The sequence below is a fragment of the Felis catus genome, chromosome A3, assembly GCF_018350175.1.
Source record: "Felis catus isolate Fca126 chromosome A3, F.catus_Fca126_mat1.0, whole genome shotgun sequence".
Classification (NCBI taxonomy): domain Eukaryota; kingdom Metazoa; phylum Chordata; class Mammalia; order Carnivora; family Felidae; genus Felis; species Felis catus.
In genome coordinates this window covers 18,267,621-18,282,951 of record NC_058370.1, presented here as the reverse complement: position 1 = coordinate 18,282,951, position 15,331 = coordinate 18,267,621, and positions in this window count along the sequence as shown.

Sequence of the window (15,331 nt, the reverse complement as noted above, 5' to 3'; positions counted from 1 at the left end):
ATGTTTGAATTCATTAACAGTATAAACCGTTGGTGGTATTTCCAAAATGTACAGATTTGGTATCTACTGTACCTATCAATTGTGACTTGCTCCCCTCCCCCACACCCCCCATCCCACATCCCACACCCTGGACTGTGTTCTTCAGATTTATCCAAGAACTAGCCCCTTTACTTTAAGTGTTGTGTGAATAAGCCAGTTTCGCTGAGAAATATTTAGGTGGTTTCCACCTTATGACATAAATGGCAGCATTGAACACTGAGTGCATCTCCGTGGGCACAGCTGTTGAGAGTAGTTCCCTAGTCCTGGGCTAGACACCCAAAAGGAGAAACGCTCTGACGTGTAGCTCTGAGCGCACTAAGCTTGCTACTCTGATCTCCAAAGGATGGGGCCAGTTTACACTCTCATCAGCAATTGTTTATTTTTATTTTTATTTTTAAAAAAATTTTTTTTAATGTTTTATTTATTTTTGAGACAGAGAAAGACAGAGCATGAACAGGGGAGGGTCAGCGAGAGGGAGACACAGAATCTGAAACAGGCTCCAGGCTCTGAGCTGTCAGCACAGAGCCCGAGGCGGGGCTCGAACTCACGGACCGCGCGAGATCATGACCTGAGCCGAAGTCGGCCGCCCAACCGACTGAGCCACCCAGGCACCCCTCTCATCAGCAATTGTAAACACTTCACATTTGCTCCTTCTTCACTGGTTATTTATACCATCAATCTTTTAAAATTACAAATCTAATGAATAGCAAATATACTCTTCCTTTCCAAATTTGCATTCCTCTCTTTACCAGCACGGGAGATGTTTTAATATACTTATTGACTCTTACGTTTCTGCTTCTGTGACTTGATTATTCATACCCTTTGTCTAGTTTTGTTATTCATTTGTCTTTCGTTTATTGATTCTGGATTCTAGTTCTCAGTTATCTGGGTTGCGAATACATTCACCCAGGGTTTTAGCTTTGTGGTGCCTTTTATGCATCTTGTTTTAGAATTTTGTTTTTGGTAGGAATTTTTCTTTTTACCATTTTTGTAAGGACTCTTTCTATTGTTAATGATTTTTACCTTAGAAATGATGTATCAGCTGTTCATACAGCCACACCAGTTTTCTTTTCCTTCGCAATTATTAGGGGTACCTTTTGCTATCCCTTTATCTTCAACCTTTCTGTGTCATTGTGTTTTGAGTGTATCATTTGTGATTATCTTATAACAGGGTTTGTATTAAAATCCAATTTCAGAATCTCTGAATTTGAACCATCCCTTTTTCCCTATGAACACTTCCTATCCTTGCTGATACATTTGCATTTCTTTCTGTCCCTTTGTGTCTACAGTTGACTGTGCTCCTTCTCCATTTTATTTCCCCCCCTCCCTTTGTCACAAGAATACAGTGGTTGGTCTTCATTACTCTTTTGTACCTTAGTAGTTCCCCTTATTTTTTCTCCATTTAGTGGCTATTACCCTTAATATTTTAATATTTATTCTTGACTTATTAAGACTAAAGGTAATCAAAGTTTTACCTTCTGCTTTACTTTGATCATCCCTCCCATGTTGCAAGTAATTATGTCTAAAATGTTGCACTTTTTCATACCTTCAGATTCATCACCATCATCATCATCACCACCACTACTATAATTATTTTATACATTCATTGGTTCTTTTGTTTTGCTGATCTGTTTTTAGCAGTTTCCTTTTTCACTCTTGGCATCTTGCATTTCCTTTCTTTATCTTTGTTATAATTTTTTTCCCTGATTGCATTTTTTTTTTTTGCTAGTTCCTTCAGTGTCCCATTCCCTGCATGAACATTAAATCTGAGCCCCCAGTGCATAGGACCTGTGCTGCAGCCCCTCTCCCTCCCAGTTCCTGCCCCTCCTGGTAGCTCAATGCCATCTCTCTTGCTTACAACTGGTCCATATTTCCTCCTTCAATTCTGGCATCTGAAAAATTGCTTTTTCTTTCCTTTAAGCTCAGCTGTATATTTAAAATAGTTATACCTCACCTCTTTTGTGTGTGCAGGATGGGTGGAGGAGAGGGATGTTTAATGGACTCAGCAGGACAGCTCTAGGGATACTGATATGATTTTAGACTCTTACATCCAAAGAAGCAGGAAGTACAGATGTGTGTAGAATGATAATTCCATTCCACATGGTGTAAAACATATCAACGACTTCCACCTAATATTCATTTCACCATAAAATGTAAACTATAGATTACTAAGTTTTTAATTTCTAAAGTTTGCTGGTGAATTTATATATTGATTTATTCAATTTTCTTTATTTTATGTTAAGATAGTTCTGAGGCTCAATTTCCAATGCAAGTCTGTTGGGGGCAGTGGGGGCAGTTTCCTCCAAGTAATTGTGTGTGTGTGTGTGTGTGTGTGTGTGTGTGTGTGTGTGTGTGTGTGTGTACACATGTGTGTGTATGCACATGTGTGTGTGTGTGGGGGGGGGGTTACCTCCAAGTAATTCTCCACACACCAGCTGGGTGTCCTACAGTGCAACTCAATTCAGATACTATGTACTTAGAGATAGTATCAATTCCACAGGTTGAGGGCTCAGTCCTGCAAGACTGTTCCCTGCCCCTGCTTCAGATGCCAGTTATAAGCCCAGCTGTTACTTGTGCTGCTGACCCACTGGCTACCAACTGGAGGTTCCAGCGACCCCTCTCCAGCTTAGGATGACACTTAGAAGTTCAGGGTTTTTCCTGTACTTCTGACTGACTGCCTATGAATCAGAGGACCCATGAGCTCCTCCCTAGCGTTGATGAATTTGCTAGAGGGGCCCACAGAACTCAGAGAAGTATGTTACTTACCAGATCACTGGTTGATAGAAGGTTTATTGTAGAACTCAGGAACAGCCAGATGGAAGGGATGTGCCAGGCAAGGTATGGGGAAGAGGCATGGAGCTTCTGTGCCCTCTCTGGGGGCCCCACTCAGCAGGAGGTGCTCACCAACCAGGAAGTTCTCTGAACCCTGTCCTTTGGGTTTTTGTGGAGGCTTCATTAGCCATGATTAATGAAATAATTGATCATTCATCAATCTCATGGTTGCTTCTCCTGGCAACCAGTTCCCATCCTCAGGTGTAGTCCAAGTCACCTCATTCATATGGCAAAAGACACCTTTAAAGCTCCCACCACTTAGGAAATTCCAAGAGTTGTAAGAGCTCTGTGCGAGAAATGGGGATGAAGACCAAACACATAGTTCTTCTTATAAATCGCAGCATCACATATGGTTTTTTTTTTTTTTTAAATTACAGAGCACATGTTGGCTATATAAAGGGAACACTAATTATATCCCTGCCATTCTCCAAGCATTTCCTCTCTGCCAAGATAACCAGTGTTGCCAGCCTGGTGAATATCCCTTCTTGCAGTTCTCCTTGTGAGAAAACATACACAGGCGTATCTATACAGATACAGAGAGTGTGTTTGTTTGTTTAACCAAAACAGAATGTGCAGCTTGCTGTGTTCAGTTAGGAATACTTTATTATCCAGAATTCCTGAGAGTTGTGAGCTTGAAAGCTGTCAGATTATTTTCATCCATCATTTTTCAGGACCCCAACTCACCTGTTTGCTTTCCATCTTTACGGATTCCAATCTTGAGCCAATTTTCCCATTTTCAGCTTTGCTCTTTAGGTTGAGCCTCAGTCCTGGTTTTCAGGTTAGTCCTTTATCATAATCCACAAAAAATTCAGGTTCAAAATTCTCCCCTTATAAACATAGGTCAAGGGAGAACTGATTTAGCATCTACTCTCATAGAAAAGGGCTGAGGCTCAGTGTGGTCACTACAGACCCAACATGAGTCCACAATGTCACAAAGTTGCAAGGTGGTAGGCCTGGAAAAGATGTGATTCTGAAACCAGGTACGTTGTAGTTAAACTGTCTGTGATTGCTAAAACCCAGACGTGGGATCTGTTTGTCCAAAACTCAATCTAGCATAGTGATCCTCAAATTGTTTTGATGCTGTTGATGATTGATTCTTTGATGCTGAGCGTCAGAATTATTTGGGAAACTTCAAAAACACTTATTTCTAGACCCAATCCTTAGAGGTTCAGATTGAATTTGGATGGAGGCACAGGCATTGACATGAATCGAGTTTAGCATTTAGCCCGTGTTGAGACAGACAAGGCCAAGGATAGCAGGAAAGTCACATGGGAACTTACCTCCGTAGGACCACTGGTTCTGAGCCCAGCCCTTGGAGCCATCTAGATTTAGCTATGGCACAGTGAAAATAGCTCTGGATGTGGAGTGAGACATTCTGGGGTCTAGCCCCAGTTTGTCACTTTTTTGTCATGTGACCTTGAACAAAACACATCCCTCTCTCAATCTCTGTTTACTCATCTGTAAACGTGGAGATTATGGTCCGTCTTTCACACAGTGATTGTTAGGATCAAAAGATAAAGTGTTCTTGCAAGTAGTTTTTTTTTTTTTTTTTTTTTTTTTTGTATAAGTTGTAAGTTTCTATCAAAATGTTGAACATATGGTTTGTTTGGAGTCTAAGATTTTTTTTGGTTGTCTAAGTCATTGACCTTTTCCATCACATGGGCCTGTGAATCCAGTGGAAAAAAATATTGTTAAATATTCCTTGTGTTTTGATTTTCTTTTTTTTTTTTTTAATTTTTTTTTTCAACGTTTATTTATTTTTGGGACAGCGAGAGACAGAGCATGAATGGGCAAGGGGCAGAGAGAGAGGGAGACACAGAATCCGAAACAGGCTCCAGGCTCTGAGCCATCAGCCCAGAGCCCGACACGGGGCTCGAACTCACAGACCGCGAGATCGTGACCTGGCTGAAGTCGGACGCTTAACCCAATGCGCCACCCAGGCGCCCCATGTTTTGATTTTCTGAAACAACTCCTTCAAAAGCTCTCCAAGGCTGGTAATTTAGGCCAGATTTAGCAGACTGACTTAAATAATGAAGGTAATTATCCGGGTCATTCTGGTCTTCAGGTTATTTTCCCTCAGAAATATCCAGATGATTTAATTCAAGTGCGGTTTTGAATTAAAATGATCTACACTGTTGCCCTGTCTCCTCTTTTCGGATACAAGTCAGACATTTTAAAAGAGAATTTAGACCTTTGAATGTGGGTCCGTTTGAAGGGCCGTAAATACTGTAAGTAAACTTGCCTTTGCAAATGTTTTAGTCTCATAGTCAAAGTACTTCAATATTATGAAAGAGAGTAAAAAACCCATGAAAATTTAAATATCATTGAGAGAAGGCTCTATTTTGACATACCATATAATTTTAACACCCCAAATATTTTTTAGAGTAACAATTATATTCTTCACTCAGGCAGAAGATCACCAGAGTGTGCGCGTGGCCATTTCTCAAGAGCTAGTTGCTGTGGCATATTTGGTAGGGGAGTAGGCAGCACGTGGAAGGTGGTCATTTCAAAACTGGAAGTCGCCCAGCATTGTCAGTGACATCTCAAGTGGAAGGAAATTACCAAAAACAAAGTCTGGTCTTTTCTCTGCTCTCACAAGGGAGGTTTCACTTTTGGCCCTCGTACATTTAGCTATGTAAATTTCTCTCACTATTTCCTTAAAAAAATAAAAATAAAAAAAATAATAGAGGTGGAGTGTTTTTCTTCCGTTATAAATTGAGCCACAGTCCTAAATTGTCCAAGTGAGGTAAATGGACAAAGCTATCGTTTCATCCTTGTCTGAGGAGATAGGTTTACAGCATGAGGAGATCAGTCTCCCGCCTCCTCCCTCTGCCAGTGTTGTGTTGAACACTAACTCGTGATGGAGGGAGCAACTCAGGAGAATTTTCTTCCTCAGATGAATGTAAAGGACGTGAAAGACGATCATCCAGAAAATGGCAGAATGGGTTTTCTTTTTTTCCATCTCTGTTGTCTCTGTGCTATCATCCAGGGAGGAAACAAGTAATCTTGCAGCTCCTGCTGTGGCGCGTACTCACATTGTGCCGGGAGTTTACCTGGATCATTCTGTTAATCTTCACAGTTGTTCTGGGAGGTACGTGTTGCCATGTCTGTTTTGCTGAGGAGGGAACTGAGGTTTAGAGATGTCACATCACTTCACCAAAGCCAGCAGAGGAGTGGGTTTGTATGACTGGAGGGCCTGTGTTTTGCCCCTTACATGAAGCAAGGAGAGTGTGATTTGGGAGCCCAAAATACAGGTACGATTTTCCTTTGGCCAAAAGGGTATTTGTACCCTGTTGGATATTTGTAACAGAGGCTTCTCTAGCAATCCAGGAAGTAGGTGAGGTGTATTGAGCTCTGGTTTTATTTCCAAATTAAGAAGTCTTTGTCTTTGTCATCTGAGGCAGGCTGGGTGTTAAGACAGGTTCCATCTGTTAAGTGCAGGGCAAATCTGACTGCAAAGGTGAATGTTCATGGAAACACCCAAGTAGCAATGAGGCAAATGTTATGACTTGCTCACAACTCAGATTTGATGGAGATGATTGATTATTTCCATTATTCATTCAACAAACATTTTCTAAGCATCTACCATGAGTCAGGTAATCTCAAAGGTGCTAGAGAGAGGGTGAGGAACAAGACAGAAATCTTTACATTTATTGAGGGCAGGACGGATGATGTGAGGATAAAAAGACAATACCCATCCTCAAAGATTTTATAATAGGGTTCAAAAATCAAACAATGTATCAGTTACCTTGGGTCATAGCTGATAAAACTAAGAACTAGAGGCACAGGCAGATAGCTAGGGGAGTATGGAATAAGATGGTGAAAGCGGTGGTAAATTTTCATGGTAGAGATTTAAGAAATTCGTTGAGTCATACAGAGAAAGACAGATACCATATGTTTTCACTCTTATGTGGATCCTGAGAAACTTAACAGGAGACCATGGGGGAGGGGAAGGGAAAAAAAAAGGGAGGGAGCCAAAATCATAAGAGACTCTTAAAAACTGAGAATAAACTGAGGGTTGATGGGGGTGGGAGGGAGGGGAAAGTGGGTGATGGGCATTGAGGAGGGCATCTGTTGGGATGAGCACTGGGTGTTGTATGGAAACCAATTTGACAATAAATTTCATAAAAAAAGAAATTCGTTGAGGCTAAGATACTTGAAGTGTGCCTTGAATCATGGGAATGGTGAGACAGAAAGTTCTGGACGCTGCCACAAAATCCTGGAGACCCCTGAAAGTAGTTAGAAGGATAAATCCTAAATATATCCCAGGGTTCCAAATGGACCAGTCTTCATGGTGACATTCCCAGAAACACTCCAGGAACCAAAAATTAATTATGAGTACTTAAAGTCTACACTCAGTTTCTTAAGGAAATACCAAAGACAGAGGACATCCTTATTGCAGAGAAGACATGACCCAAGTTGCTGTCTACAGATGACTGCCTTTATGCCCTCCCACCTTCTACCCAGACAGCAGACGCTCCTGCAAACCTTCCTCCTTCCTCTAACATTCACTCCTAACTCTTAAGCTCTTTCTAATACCCAGCTCACATGGATTTCCTGGTTCTCTTCTGACCTTCCAGCTGTATTGTCTTGATTCTTTTTTATGTATGTTGTTTTAGCCCCTTTGACTTCTATTAATATGTTCTCTCACTGGCCTCTTATCCAGATTCCCCTCAACAAAGGACATCTTAGGGATATTCTCAGACAGCAAGAATCATTTTTCCTTAGAATCTAGGGGGAGAACAGACAATGATGTATAGTTATATGATGATAATATTTTTTTTTGTCCTTATTACATGGGCACGATGTGAAATGCTTTGTGATGGGTCATCTTTCAACAGAACCCCAGGCCCTTGGGAATTTATGCAGAGCTGTCTTCTGGGAATTCTCCTGGTGGAAGAGGCCTTAAGTCCTGTTGCTTTGCCACAGGTACCCCCAGCTCACAGGCCCAGTTTGTGTGGGATCCCTAAGGGCCCTAACTGGGGGGCGTAAATGGTTTCCTCAGCTGCCTTTCACCCACTCTAGGCTTCACTGAGGGTTAGAATAAAGTCACTTTCTATTTTAGTGTGGGTGACGCTAGCCGCCATGACAAATATAAATATTTCAGTGACTTAGCATGGTGGAAGTTTATTTCTCACTTTGTCCAAAGTAGAGTTCTGGGTTGGCACATATCTTTCTTCCATGCAGTACTTCAAAGATCCAGGCTGTTGTAGGTTCTGTCATCATCAATAAGCGTCTTCCAAGGTGACCGACCCTCTCGGTCATTTCTGTTCCCGTCAGCCTGAGAGAAAAGCGCATGGAGGAGCGTAGGTGGGCTTTTGTGCAAGGCCAGGAAGTGCTCACTTTCTGCTGGCTTGAATGCAGAAACATGGTGCAGGGACGGGGTCCCCAGAAGCAGGCCCTGAGTGAGGACTGATGTGCAGGTGATTTCTTTAGGAAGCATTCCCAGGAGAAGCCAGTAGAGAGGCAGGCAGGACTGCGAAAGGGGAAGAGGGTAAACATGGGTGTCATTTCAGACAAAGTCACCAAAGTTGGTATGATCGAGGAGGGAGGTCATGGGTGGAAATGACCCCTTGGAGTAGGTTCCCATTTCAAGGCAAGGGGTCCAGGCTTTCGTACACTGGCTGAGAGCTACCCCGGGGACACGTGAGCTCCCAGGCATTTCTGGATTGACAAGTACAGCACTCCATTAGCCAAGGACAAGCTTCAGGAGAAAGTGGCAGGCGCAAGCGCTTGGAATGAGAGCACTCTGAAACAGGAGGACGGACGTGCGGGAATAGTAAATGGAGCCCAAGGGGATTGGGCAAAGCACGGATAACATCTACTATGTGTGGCCACACTTAATGGCCAGGGGACCTGGGAAATGCAACCTGGCTGTCTCCTCCGGAAGAAGAGAAATGTGGATCCAGGTGAAATGAAGCAGTGCCTCCCTCATGGGGGTAGGGAGGGTAGATGCCCCCATTCTGGGTATAATAAAAACTGTACAACTTAGCTTCTGCCTAGGGTGGCAGAAATGTCAAAAAGAACTACAACAAGTACTTACTGTCTTTCTTCTGGTCTGCCATGCAAATCCCCCCACCTATTAACATGATGAGCTCGGGGAACTTTGTGGGCTGGGAGCATGGGCCCTGGGGAAGGGCTCCACAGCCAATGACACAAGGCCAGAGCTCCTTGTTCTGGTTCCTGAGGAGCTCCGTGGCCTCACCTCCTGCAGTCCTCTCACTCCTAACATTCCAGCCACTCCCGAGCCTAGCTGGCTGCTCATTTAAAGGACCTCCTCCCTCTACCTGGAAAGCTGATTCCCTTCCTTGGGAACTCTTCATTCTTCAGAGCCCAGCTCATACGACCCTTCCTCTAAACGCACTCTCCCAAGTCTGCACAGATAACCACACTTTGAGTGTTTTGCAAACAGAAATAGTAATGATAGCTCCTCTTTAATGAGCATGTACTCTGCACTATTTATATACACCATCTTACTTTGTTCACACACTGGAGAAGGGAGGGTTATCCTCCTTTCACAGAATGGTGGGGAGCAGGCTGAACAGTTAAATAGGATGACGGTACTCTGCTCAGGAGTCATGGGCCGAGTAATCCAGAATATGATCAAATTGATCTTTTAAGGTATCATCAAGATGAGACTATATACATCTATGTGTGTATGTTTATATATGCAATATACATATAATATGCACACACACATCTCTCTCCCTTCCTACCCCCACCATCTCTTTCTCCCTCCCTCCCTCTCCATTTCTCTCTGTCTTCTGTCTCTCTTTTTCTCTTTCACTCCCCAAAGAAGTCAGAGAGTTTAGTTCAAGAATCACTTCCCTGGCACATCACCTCCCTCTCTTTTCTGCTATGCTAACCATCTTTCTGTACCTCTGTTTTCATTGACTTTGTCTCCCTCCCCTTCTGATGCTTCCCTCCCTTCTCTACCTGCTCCTCTCTCTCCTTCTGTGGCCAGAAAGCCTGCATGTTCCTTTGGCCCACACAGCCTGTTCAAACTCCCAGCAAGGCAGGTCGTGTCATTGGCCCTGGATTCTGCAGAGAAACGGCTTGTTTAAATCTCTAGCCAGACTCTGTCCCCTTCCGTGGGCCAGGGTGATGGATGGAGGCAATTATGGCCAGCGTGCTTCCATTAGGGCCTTACCAGCCCCAGGTACTGTGGACCCTCTGCGGGGCTGGCTAATTATGGTGTGGAGCAGTAATGGAAGGGCCCACAGCAGTGGGGCTGGGCAGCAGAACCTCCGAGGCTGGGCAGCAGGACTTGGCAGTGGCCCAGGTCCAGCATATTCTAGCTGGGCCTCCTTGGCTCGTCCCCTACTCTGGGGCCTTTCACCTCCAGAGCCATGCCCTGCCCTCTCTGGGGGACCTTGTGCCCAGGCTGCCTGGCTTCAGCCCCGGAGCCTGTCATTTGCTAGCTGGGTGAGTTTGGTCAGGGGCTGACTCTTCATGCTTCTGTTTCCTCATCTGTAAAATGGGGACAAAAAATGGGACTGACCTCAGAGGGTTGTAAAGGTCAAATCATGATTCAGGAGAAGTACTTAGCAGGGTCGCTGGCACATAGTTAAGAGCTAAGGCAATGCAAACTATTATCGTGTCAGTAGACCACTTTGTTCAGCTCTCACATTAAAACTTGGCAGATGGAAATAGAGTCCATTTTACAGTGGAGGAAACAGAGGCTCAGTCATATGAAATGACATTGGTGGAGGGTAGGAGAGCCAGGATGGGAGTTGAAGGATTTAAAATCTAAGCTCAGTGCTCCTTCCCCTGTCCTCTGTTGGGTACCTTCTGGTCACCCTAACCTTTCCCTCCTCATGCCAGGATTGCCACATTCTCCTTTGCCTCTGAACTTTTATTCCTGTCTGCTCAGTACAGAGCCTGAAATCTTGCAGCCTATGGGAGCAGACTGGGCATGACCAAATTCATGCCCAGTCGTGAGGGTGGTGTCACAGGGGTGCCTGGCCTGGCACTTGGGACCCTTAACTTCTGCTCTCAGTTCTGCTTCTGGTGTTTTATGTAACCTAGAGAAACTTTTTCCCTCTCTGGGCTTCAGTTTCCCTAAATGGAAAACCACCTCCACAGTTCCCCTCCAAGATGTGTGTTCATCCTGCAGAAATGCTGCGGTGCTGGTACAGAGCTGGAGGGACCAGCAGTGTTTACTGCAACAGAGGGAAAAATTGGAAACAAGCTAATTATCTATCAAATGATTGTAACAAAGACAATGGAGGGGGAGCTCTGTATACAGACATGGAAATAGATGAGAAAACATGGAAAGATACATTGTTTAATGCCAGAAGCAAGAGGTGGGATTGTGTATATATAGCACAATCCTATTTATTTAAATAAAGTTGCCCTTAAACTCTGCACAGGTGTATGGACATATAAAAAAGTGCATTAAAAAAAAAGTCTGGAAGGCTGCACAGAAGGCTTCTATTAATAGTTACTTTAGGGGGTGCCTGGGTGGCTCAGTGGGTTAAGCGTCTGAGGTTGGCTCAGGTCATGATCTTGGCTCAGGTCATAATCTCATGGTTTGTGGGTTTGAGCCCCATGGGTGCTCAGGTCATGATCTCACCTTCATGGGTTCGAGCCCCGGGTCAGCTCTGTGCTGACAGAGCAGAACCTGGAGCCTGCTTCAGATTCTGTGTCTCCCCTTCTCTCTGCCCCTCCACTTGCACGCTCTCTCTCTCCCAAAAATAAGTAAAACATTTCAAAAAAATTAAGAAAAAAGTGTTACTTTGGGGAGAAGAAAGCAATGGGGTCATGGATACTGAGCAGACTTTCAATCTTTATTTTATACATTTTGGCATTGCTTTAATTTTTGTGATATTGCGTTAATATTTAACTTGTTACTTTTTGTTTTTGTTATTTTGGTAACAGAATATAGAGGCATGACCTCAGGTTTCTCTGAGCTTCAGCCATACCCTGCGGTTCAGAGTGGGGACTGAGTGCATGCACATCTTAGGTCAGGGAGGGTCTCGGGCTGTAAAGAGCCTCCCAGATGTTTGCCACTCCTGTGTCTTCTCAGGGGCCCAGGCTGGCTTGACAGACTGCCTCAGGGCTTAGGGAAGGAGTCTGAGGGACTGGGGAGCACGAGACGACTCTTAGGCTTTCGTGCCATGGCCCTTTAAGCCTGGTGGATCCAGAACTGGTTCTGGCCAGTTGCATGCTGGTGGCCACGCTGACCACAGAATGAGATGTCAGGCCAGATTTATTTATCTTCCCTGGTCCCCAGCAGTTCTTTCTGCTTACATTTCATAGAGGGCTGCAAGGGCCTGAGCTCGGGGAGACAAAAACGCCTAAGGAAAAATTCGGAGGAGGATGCAGGTCTATCAGCCAGTGTGTCTGGTTATCTCTGTTCCCCAGGAAAACCTGATGGATTTCAGAAAAATCCGTTGGTTTCTGCTCTGTTTCACTTCAATCACTTCTTAAGACCCGGCTTGGTTGGAGTTGTTTTTGAGGTCCTAGAGCTTAAAAGGGCCTCCAGAGCAATGGGTCATTGACCTGGCCTTCCAGGAAGTATCTTGAATATGCAGTGAAATGATTTTCTAATAACACCTCAAATTAGTAAGCCAGGGAAAGTCTGGCTCTCTATTTAATCTCACCCAGCTCTCGTCCTGGGAATAGTTTTCTTCCTTGTAAGAGGTCCTGCTGTGTAATGGTCCTTTAAGGAACAGGGAGGTGGAAGAACACAGAATGGCTACTTGGCAGGCAGGAGGGGAAAAGGAGGAACAGGTGAAAGCCATAGCCAAGTGCAACTTCATCAGCCAACTTGAGCCTCTCTCTGCGAATTTAGTTTCCCAGCTCTCTCTTTCTGGTTCACTGCCTTTCCTTGCTTCCTGACCCTCCCACGTTTTCCCTCTTGACGTGGTTTCTCTCCCTTTCTCTCTGGGTCTTGTCTTTTTTCAACTAGGGCGGTCCGCCTGTCTGTCTCTTCTCTACTCTCTCAGACTCTTCCTCACGTTGTCTGCTTTGCACACTTGCCTTTTGGTTTTACTCCTTTCATTTCCTCTATCTTAATTTGTCATAATTGGAAAATTAACTACATTTACATCCTTGCTGTATTTTTAGTATTTGGTGCTTTCTGCTCTGAATTTAAAGGCAGAGGAAACAGAGTGTATATTTCCTCCTCTCAGCCTGACAGAGAAAATTACAACCCAAACACCAGCCCTAAACTAAGACGCTTTCTGTATGAGATCCCTGAGGGTTTTTTTGGGGAGGGTGGGTGGGGGGAAGGGGAACCTTTGATAAAGGGGGTTCCTATAACCTCCGGGAATGTTGAAGTTTTAATTCTGACTCTGATTTTAGACTTTGATTATTGATTATATATTAACTGCATTGCAGAAGTAGGAGTTCAGTTAGCAGATCTGACCCTTCCTTCTTTAGCAACCCAATAACTTGTGCTCTCTTCCTGTCAGAATGTTCTAGGGGGCACAACAAAGACAGAAGTGGCCTTAGAGTTGAGAAATCCAGGTGTGAACCTTTGATCAGCTGTTTCTCAGTTGTGTGACTCTGGGCAAGTCAGCTTCTCTGAGGCTTAATTTCCTCCTATGTAGAATGAAATCAATAAGGTTGCTACTTTGCAGGCTTGTGAGAATCAAGTAAGAAAAGTTATACAAAAATATATGATTCATCCTAGGGGCTTAATGAGTATGAGTTAATTGTCCTTCCTTCCAGACCCTTCTGTGCCTCTGTCATTCCATCTGGAACATGTGGAACTACATTGGGCTCTGGGGACTTGTGGTATTCTAGGCAAGAATCTGGGCAAACAAAAGAAACTAAAACCCAGACCATTCTCCAAGATTTGGTTTAAATGTCACCTCCTTCAGGAAGCTCTCCTTGACTTTTTACTTCCCAGGCTGGGTTGGGTGGGTTCTCTTTGTCCCTGAAGCACTCTATCCTTAGCCTGACTCAGTTTTCTGTGTCTGTCACAAGACTGTGCCTTCCCCTAGGCATGGGTGATGTCTCCTTCATTGCTGTTCAGTCCCCAGAGCAGAGCCCACTGGGAGCCCACAGGAAAAATGGAAACCTCTATCAAGCCTGGCACTGTGTTGAGCACTTTACATCTTTATGCATCCTATAATTTTGACCTCATAACTGTATGAAGTGGCCACTATTATTATTCTTGTTTACAAACAGGGAAACTGAGTCTCATAGGGATTAGGTAATTTACCAAGGATCACACCTCTGGCAATCAGCAGAGACAGTTTTGAACCCAGGCAATCTACTTCCAGAGCTCATGTGTGCCACCACTATCTCCTATGGCAGAAGAAATGAAAAAATGAATAAATAAAAGAATAGATGCATGAGTCACATGGCCTTGCAGAACCACTCAGGGCTTAGTGATATAATTAACTTCAGTTTGAACTTGGTCATCGTGAAGTTATAGCAGCCTGAGAGACCAGATCCTTGAAACTTCCCTCCTCTCTAATAAGAGATTCGAATAGCCTGAAATCCCTTACCTGTCTTGATAAATACAAATACAAAGAAATAAATAATGCAGGAGCTTCCCTCCCCCCCCCCCCAACTGAGACTTTGCAGTCATATCTCTGTTCCAAACCAGCAAATTCAGGGAGGTGGGGAAGGGGTGGGGGGCTGAAGTGGCTTTGTAAGCAGTCCAAGATAAATTTCCCAGGATAATTACCAACCAGAGTAAATTCCATAAATTTGATTTAATTGGCATCAGGCAAATGAAACAGGAAAGGAAAACATGCATCTCCTTAAAGTTGTTGTGGGTATCTCAGAAGCAGCAGATGGGAACAGCAGGATAATGTAGAAGCTGACAGCAACCACCAGACCAACTTCGCATTCAGGGTAAGGGAAGAAAGGGTCTCCATTTTCTGGCCTTCTCATATATGTCAGACATTGTACTCGAAGCTTAAATATTGTCTCATGTAATTTGTGTGACAGCTTGAGAGGTAGGTATTATCAGCTATTGCATCTGTTAGCTATTACTGTGTAACAAGCCACCCCACAACCCATCGTCAGTAAACAATAGTTTGTTATCACTTACATGTCTCTGGATTGGCTGGAGCTTGACTTGTTCAAGCCAAACTTGGCTGGGATAGCCTTGCTTCTTACTTCAAGTCTGTAGGTTGGCTAATGTGACTCTGGTCTACATATCTCTCTTCTTGTCCTATTATCAGCTAGGCAGACTATGTTCATCCCATGTTGATAGCGTGTCCATTCATATATCATTGGCCAAGAAAATCACATAGCCAATATAAAAGCAAAGGGCAGGGGAGTATACTCGACCCATGATGAGGCCATGGCCAGGGTGTGGATGCAGGAAAGAGTGTTGAATTGAGGATAGCAAGTCAATAATACAAGTATTATTACCTTCAGTGTGTGGATGGGGAATCTTGAGTTCAGAGAGGTTGAACTATCTATCACACAGATAGTAAAGTATGGAAGTGAGATTCAAGTCCAGGGTTATTGGGCACAAAGGCCATGCTTTCCC